The sequence below is a fragment of the Gossypium arboreum genome, chromosome 7, assembly GCF_025698485.1.
Source record: "Gossypium arboreum isolate Shixiya-1 chromosome 7, ASM2569848v2, whole genome shotgun sequence".
Classification (NCBI taxonomy): Eukaryota; Viridiplantae; Streptophyta; class Magnoliopsida; order Malvales; family Malvaceae; genus Gossypium; species Gossypium arboreum.
Window position 1 is genome coordinate 58,596,661 of NC_069076.1, and position 9,091 is coordinate 58,605,751.

At 38.4% G+C, this 9,091-nt stretch overlaps 1 pseudogene; it reads right to left on the reverse strand.

The window, feature by feature from the left end:
* Positions 1–6,172: 6,172 nt before the first annotated feature.
* On the reverse strand, positions 6,173–8,761 carry LOC108482885 (protein TRIGALACTOSYLDIACYLGLYCEROL 2, chloroplastic-like; annotated as a pseudogene).
* Between the last annotated feature and the right edge of the window lie 330 nt (positions 8,762–9,091).

The window sequence follows — 9,091 nt, forward strand, 5'->3', positions numbered from 1 at the left end:
AGGATATCCAGTTCACCAGAAGAAAATCAAACTTTCGAGCGGGTGGCCACTCTGAATTCCCTCACAGCTCCAAGCCCACTATGGTTGGGGATTTCTGCGTGGATGAAAATAAAAGGGTGAGTTTGGGGAAACTCGTGTGTAAGGAAAACCCATTCAAAGCCCAAGTCACTCAAGCCTATTGGGTCTAAGCCCATTCAGGTAACAGTGGTACTGGGCCAGAGCCCTTTTCAGATTACAATAAACTGGGCCTTAGCTCCTTATTCAGATAACAGTATGGCCCATAGGCCCATTTCAAAATACATGCACCATCAGTAAACATATGCAAGCCCATTTGGGAGACTACTCAACCCACCAACCACTACACTCCACCCGTACCACCATACACTCCATGTGGGAATAGCTCAACCCACCCAAATTAACACTCCACAGATTGCGACCTTCTTTGCTCGATTATCGATAAATTGAGGCAAAGCCTCCAAGACGTGGACAAGCCACTTTCAGTACTTCCTCCGTAAATATCCCAGTCCCATGCATCAGATAATAACAACATGGCATGCAGTAAATAACAACAGTTAAACATGCATTTAGGTCAATTTAACCCTAGGGGTATTTCGGTAATTTATCTCCTAAGGGTAAAAACTGTAAATTTTCCACTTTTAAAGATATTTCAGTAATTTATCTATTTTAGGGTTTTTCATGCATATTCCTACCTTTCACGTACTAACAGAATCACTACCGAGGGTTCTTACCGAATTGGGCCCGTTGGCCCATCATTCCAATTTTAGCCCATTAAGCCCAAAAATATCGAGGGCACAGAAATCATGCACTTTGCAATCCAAATTTTGCAGTTTACCAAAAACATTAATCGATTTACCTCACGAGCATTCGCACACTCGCAAATCTACAAAATATCGGTTTTCGGTATTTCGACTTTTGCTGATCCAGACTAAGAAAGAGGGTGTTAGTTACACACCTGTTTGCGATGATATGCTGACGAGATCCACACACGAATTGCCTACAATTGGATTACTAACACGTTAATCTAACTATTCAAATACAAACTACGTATTAACCCCTTACAATATTCGGCCAACCACACCTACAGATCATAGTAAGCTTATAAGAAATCAATAAGCAACTCATTAACAATTTTTTGTCAATGTTTACCATATAATCATAATTTCACTGCAAGCTGTCTTCCTGAGCAACAGTCACTAAATCATTTATAACTGGAGCTACGAAACTCCAAATCAAGTGTCGTTAATTTTCCCTGAAAATAGACTCATATATCTTCTATCCATAAAATTTTCATAATTTTTGGTTTGGCCAATCAATACCAGATTTTCTTAAAGTTTCCCATGTTTTACTGTTTGACTAATCTAACCACTCTTCATTACGAATCAAATTTCTCATTGTACAGAATTCAAAATATGTTCTCGTTTATTTCATTTTAAACTAGACTCATTAAGCTTTAATTAAATAATTTATTCAGCTTCTAATTCATCTCCCACAATTTATGGTGATTTTCCAAAGTCACGTTACTGCTGCTGTCCCAAGCAGATTTATTACCAAATCACTCTTTCACACCTAGCTTGCATGCTTGTTATTTAAACACGTATATCACCAATCAATCATCACATATCTATGATTTTACTTAAGTATAATCTCCATTTCATCATTTTAAAGCACAACATGTTAGCCGATTTTTCCCTTAGCATCTAAGACACATGCATGCTCATTTGTTTGGCTCAACTTCACCTATCTTCCATTTTTCATCAAAAGAACATGAAACAACAACCATTTCCTTCATTTTAATTCATGACTAAATGCTCACAACACAACTAAAAACTAAAATATGCTTCAAGAGTTAAGGTACAATCAAGAAAAACTCATGAACATCAAGATAGAAGCAAACTACCATGAACTTACCTTCAATTTTCTTCCCCAAGTGACCGAACATTCAAGAGCTTTCTCCTCTCCTTTCTCTTCTCTAACTTTAGGCTATGATGAACAAAGATGGACAAAACTTTGTTCTTTTCACCCCTTTTTCTTTTAATAAAATTTCATATTTCATCCATTTAATTCTTTAATACAAAAGACATGAAATGCCCATCATGGAACATTTACCTAAACCATTATCATGGAACATTTACCTAACCCATTATCATGGAATATTTACCTAATCCATTATCATAGAACATTTACCTAACCCATTATCATGGAATATTTACCTAATCCATTATCATGGAACATTTACCTAACCCATTATCAATTTGTACCATGAATTACGGAAATCAAGTGCTCATATTGTCTACAATAACATGATGGCTGGCCACTTCATGTAAAATGGGAGGTTTGTCATGCAAATCCTCCTATTTTGCACTCCTATTTATTTGGCCACTTCAATTTAGCCTATAGCATTTTCAAACATTTTCACATAGGTTCTATTTCATAATTTCACCCCATTTTTCTTATGGAATAAAAATTAACTAAAATTGCCGGGTTCTATCTTAAACTTGGGCCTTCTAAAGGCCCACTAACATAATTAAACCTATGCCAACATTCACAGAATTCCCAAAAATTGGGGCATTACAACTCTACCCCCCTTAAAGAAATTTCGGCCTCGAAATTTACGATCCAAATAGTTGAGGTATTGTTGACGATAGTCTCTTCGATTCCCAAGTAGCTTCTTCCCTTCCATGATTACGCCACAATACTTTTACCAACGGAACCAACTTCCTTCTTAGAACTTTAACCTCTCGATCTAAAATTTGTATGGATTCTTCCTCAAAGGTCAAATCAGTCCTTACTTCAATCTCCTCTACTGGCACAACATGTGAGGGATCCGATCGATATCGTCTTAACATAGACACATGAAAGACGTCATGGATTCTGTCTAACTCTGGTGGTAATTCTAACTGATACGCTACTGGCCCTACCTACCTAAGAACCCGATAAGGCCCTATAAACCGCGGACTCAATTTACCTTTCTTGCCGAATCTCAAGATCTTCTTCCAAGGTGAAACCTTTAAGAAAACCATATCCCCAACTGCGAACTCTATCTCTTTGCGCTTTATATCCGCATCGACGACATCTATCGATGCCTCCTTTAATCGATCTCTTATCAACTTAACCTTACTTTCAGTATCTGCCACCAACTTCGGTCCAAGCACTTGTCGCTCTCCTATTTCAGTCCAACAACTAGGTGTACGACACGTTCGTCCATACAGTGCTTCATACGGTGCCATTCGAATACTCGCCTGGTAACTGTTATTGTACGCAAATTCTGCCAACGGCAAGTAATCCTCCCAACTACCTCGAAAGTCAATCACGCATCCTCTCAACATGTCCTCCAGAATCTGAACAACCCTTTCCGATTGACCATCAATCTGGGGATGGAAAGCCGTACTAAAATTCAATCGCGTCCCTAACGTCTAATGCAACTTTTGCCAAAATCGAGATGTAAATCTGGGATCCCGATTAGAAATAATTGAAACTGGGACTCCATGAAGTCACACAATCTCTGCCACATACAACTTGGCTAACTTTTGAAGTGAAAAGTCAGTATGAACAGGTATGAAATGGGCCGATTTGGTCAACCTATCCACAATCACCCACACCGAGTCTTTATTTGATAGTGTCAAAGGTAACCCACTCACAAAGTCCATGGTTACCCTCTCCCACTTCCAAAGTGGTATCTTCACCGGCTGTAACAGCCCAGAAGGTAATTGATGCTCAGCTTTCACTTGTTGGCATGTCAGACATTTTCCTACAAACTCCGTTACTTCTCGCTTAAGTTCAGGCCACCAGTACAATTCTCGCAAGTCGTGATACAACTTATTCCCTCTAGGATGCATGGCACATAGTCCTCCATGAGCTTCCTTTAATATTGTCTGCCTCAAATCAGAGTCCTTCGGAACACAAATTCTTCCTCGGAAACACAGAACTCCTTCGCCATTTAACCCAAACTCAGAAGTTTCCCCTTCCTTAACTTGTTGGAAACGAGCGACCAAAGACTCATTGTTCAACTGCTTTTCCTTAATCTGATCCACCCAGGTTGGCCTCACTTGCAACTCAGCCAACAGACTTCTTTCATCATACAGACTCAGGCGAGCAAACATTGCTCTCAGATCAGATATAGTTCTATGACTTAGAGCATCGGCTACCACATTAGCCTTGCCTGGTGATACTCGATCGAATAGTCATAATCCTTAAGCAACTCAATCCATCTCCTTTGCCTAAGGTTCAGCTCCTTCTGAGTCATAAAATACTTAAGACCCTTGTGGTCTGTGTATATAATACACCTTTCCCCGTACTAGTAATGTCTCCAAATCTTAAGTGCAAATATCACTGCCGCCAACTCCAAATCATGAGTAAGATAGTTCCCTTCATGAGGTTTAAGCTATCGTGATACATATGCAACCACCTTACCCTCCTGCATTAACACACAGCCCAAACCCACGTGTGATGCGTCACTGTACACACTAAAATCCTTCCCTGACTCCGGCTGAATCAACTTAGGTGCTTCAGTCAGAACTTTCTTCAACTTCTCAAAAGCTTCCTACTGCTTCTTAGTCCATACAAACGGTACTCCTTTCCTTATGAGTTTTGTCAAAGGTTCCGCCATCACGAAAAACCTTCTACAAACCTTCAGAGTATCTGTCACCCTAGGAAACTCCAGTATTTTCGACATCTTGACCTAGGCGGCTTCCATTCCAAAATCGCTTCAATTTTTCGAGGGTCCACCTTAATCTCCTCAGCAGAGACCACATGTCCTAAGAAGGTTACCTCCCTCAACCAAAATTCACACTTGCTGAACTTCGCAAAGAGTTCCTTCTCCCTTAACACTCGCAGCACTATACGGAGATGCTCATCATGTTTCGCTTCAGTTTCAGAATATACCAAGATATCGTCAATAAAGACGACTACGAACTGATCTAAAAATGGTTGGAACACACGATTCATCAGATCCATAAATGCTGCAGGAGCGTTCATCAGTCCAAATGGCATAACTAGAAACTCATAATGACCATACCGAGTCCTGAATGCTATTTTATGGATATCTGCCTCCTTGACCCTTAACTGATGATATCCAGATCGAAGGTCGATCTTGGAAAATACAGAAGCTCCTCTAAGCTGGTCGAACAGATCATCAATCCTTGGCAGTGGATACTTATTCTTAATCGTCAGTTTGTTCAACTAGCAATAATCAATGCACATCCGCATCGTACCATCCTTCTTTTTCACGAATAGCACCGGTGCTCCCCATGGAGACACACTTGGCCTAATGAAGCCCCTATCCAACAACTCTTAAATTTGAGCCTTTAACTCCACTAACTCCTTCGGTGCCATCCTATACGGTACGATGGACACAGGCGCCGTTCCAGGCAACAAATCTATTCCAAACTCAACTTCTTAGTTCAGAGGCAATCCTGGAAGCTCCTCTAGAAAAACATCTTGGAACTCCTTTACGGTCCTAACCTTATCCGCTGTCAATCCCTCCTCTTCTGACTGACTTACAAATACCAATTAGGCCTCACAACCTTTCTGAATCCACTTTTCAGCTCTTAATGCCGACACCACATTGGACGAATAACCCCTTCTCTCACCTATCACCATAACCTCCTCATCCTTTGTAGTTCTTAACACCATTCGTTTAGCAGCACAATCCAGACACTACAGCAAAACTGACTTTTAGCGGCATTTTTTTAGGCCTTTAGCGGCGCTTTTAAGCGCCACTAAAACTATTTGCTGCGTTTTTATAAGCGCCGCAAAAAACGCCTCTATAGATGGCGCCGCTAAAGGTCATGGCCTTTAGCGGAGCTTTTACCACAAACGCCGCTAAAGGTCATGGCCTTTAGCGGCGCTTTTCCCACAAACGCCGCTAAAAGTCATGAAATTTTAAAAAAATATATATATATAAAAATATCATGAAAAATATAAAAAATTTAAAATTCATATCAAAATATTGAGAAGAATAATATCCATGATTTAAATATAAAATTTTCTATTAAAATTCATTATCAATTAAAATAAAATAAAATATAGAATCAAACCTAAAATAAATAATAAAAATTAGATTAAATATAAATATAGAATCAAAATAATAAAGCACCAAACTTGTATACTACCCACCATTATAAGTCACAAAAAGCAAGAAAAACAAAATGACTTAGTTCATGGAATTCACGAATGTTAACATCGACATGAGTTTAAAACTTTGCCTTCTAAGGATGTTCAAAACCGTAATCCACAATAGATCGAAGCACTCGGTTTCAGCAGAAAGTTTCTGAATCCCGAACTGTGAATTCCAACATACCCCCTACACCACATAAAAAAGAACATTGCTTTACCTAAAACTAGCAGATTATATTAGAACATTGCTTACCTTAAAAATATGTATAAATTAAAATCAACTAAGGCTAAAATACCTGAGGAAGTGCTTTGACACAGCTACGATAAGTATAAAGCACTGATGCCATCTCCTTCCCATCCTGGATAAGTGTGTTCTGCCATGCCATCAAATACAAGATCATAGACTAAAACAAAACACTAAAAAGTTTATCAAAATTTTGCAATTAACTTTAGACTCTAACTAGCTTGGGCAAAAAATAAGTTTTCTAAACCGTTATTATTTTACTATTACTTTATTGAGCCACAGCATCTTTAAATTTGCTACCCCAAATTCAAGGATCTAGTATGAGTTCATGATGCAACATCTACAACTATACTTTAACTGTAAGAGTAAGGATAGATAGCTTGATAGCTGGAGTTTTGGGCATATAGTCATTTGGGTTTAGGGGACTACAGAGGGTGAGGAAGATAAGGTGGTGGCTTGAAACTAATAGAATTAGGGTTGATTGTAGCAGTAATATAATGTTAGCAGTTGAACACAGAGGTAAAATCATAAAAGTATGGAGGAAGATGACAACGTAAAATGTAAGGATTAACAAACATTGTTTGATGCATTCCCAAACATTACCTAGAAAATAAAAACCATGACGCACCAAGAGACCTTTTATTTACATCATCAACTTTTTATTCGATGCTAGAGAAATGAAAAAAATTCATAACTTCATTACTTTTAAGTTTCAAAATATTTATGTTCAAATATGATTCAGATGACAGAGATTCAAGTGCCTTCAAACAATTCTTAATTATAAGCAAGAGGAAATAAGGTTTTGTGGGTGCAATTCTAAATAGGGCGAGTGTTTAGTACACAGGCAGTGCACTTTTTTAACTCCACAAGTAGAGTTACAAATTTGCCACGTGTCCCATTTCTTTATATATTATTTTTTAATTATTTTATACCCTACATACACTTGTCATAACCCCAACCTAGCGTATGGTTCCAATCGAGTGTATCAAATATTTCTCTTCTAAACAATGTTTAGTTATAGCATGTGGGAGCAACACTTTGTGACAAGCAAGGAAGAAGAGAGAATTCACCTTAAATCCTCGAGAGGCTTGTGTTAGACTTCGGTCAAATTCTCAACCTCTGAAGCAGACCACTATCACGAAGTTCAGATAACAAAGGTTGCACATCTTCGCCATGGCTTCAATCTAAAAATCACTACATCAAATTCAAAATTCGAGCATGAGGATCCATCAAAAGTTTAGTTTAGAATGCTTATCCAATCACTAAAAAGGTGGAAACATGTGCGACTTGATTACTTCTAGATTTATGTACATTAGGCTACAGTGTGGATGTAATAATAAATCATTTACTATTATCAACAGAACCCAAAGAAAAAAGAAGATAATGTAGCAGACCCATTCACTTCTTTTGGGCTTACCGTAACTATCAAGCAATATAGTTTAGAAAAGAAATTTTATCAATAAGACAAAATGTAACAACGACATTGCACACCTTTGTGAGCAGGGCTTTGCATCCTGAATAACAAGCAGAAGAACGCTCGGCAAGTGAATAGGTGTTGGCAATACCAATTTCCTCCATTTGACGAGCAAGACGGGTGACAATCCCTACCAAGGCATCCAGATTTACCCTTGTTCCCCTTTATCTTTTGCCTATCACATACAATTAGGCCTTCCTTAACACATTCTCGCATCAAGAGGTCCCACGAAGGTGATGGAATTGATCCGTGGTGTGATGTCAATCAAAGTTTCCATCAAAAGACCAGATTGGTTGACCTCAATCAGCAAATTTCGAGGTATAATAATCTTATCATCTTCAACCTATGAATGATAGCAGCAATGTTGATGCATACACAAGCCAAGCCAAACCAAAACAAAATGTTACGAAAAATTATTATCCCGAAACATACCTCAACAACAGCTTCTATACTTTTCGGGGAGGGATTAACACGCACAACATTGCCTACAATCACCCTCTAATCCTAACAGTGTTCCAAAGGCAAATACCAGATGCCCGAGCAAATTCAAACACCGCTAGGTACTTCCTAATTGAGAACGAATCAAACCCCTCAACCAAGCGGACTAAGTGCAAGCAAGACAAGATTCGACACAATAAACAACCCAACCCCACCTTTCCAAATGCTTCTACGACCAAACCCAAAATCACTCAATGGACGTAATGTTTGTCTCTAAATATTCAAGAATATCTAAAACAACAACAAGCGGATTCTTTTGTTCAAGAACCGGGTTGTGGGTTATGCTCAAGACTAGCAGACATAGCTCTAACTTTTGCCAACCTCATTCTTAGTTTAGGCGGAAGACATGGAAAAACTTTTGGAGAAGAATGCGGAGGGTGGTCAAAGTTGAAGATGACAAAGACGGGCATGATGGAATCGGACTAATGTATTTCTAACCATTTTCGAAATTGCAAAGCTAAACGCTATGAATACTTCAAAACCCGAATCGCTAAGAATACTATCCCTTTTAGCTAAATACAGACGAAACAATACAGATTCTCTCTAAATGTTCAAGACTAAGGCTTCCATTTAACCGAAAGGCAACACAATTGAAATTTAATCAGTTGAACGAAGAATCCATTTTTTCCAATACAACATTGAAGTTAAATTATATACTTAAAATCCATCAATCACGCTTGAAAAAAAAATCAAATCAAGTTAGTGACTCTTCGAAATAGCATTATTCACCACCACTTAAA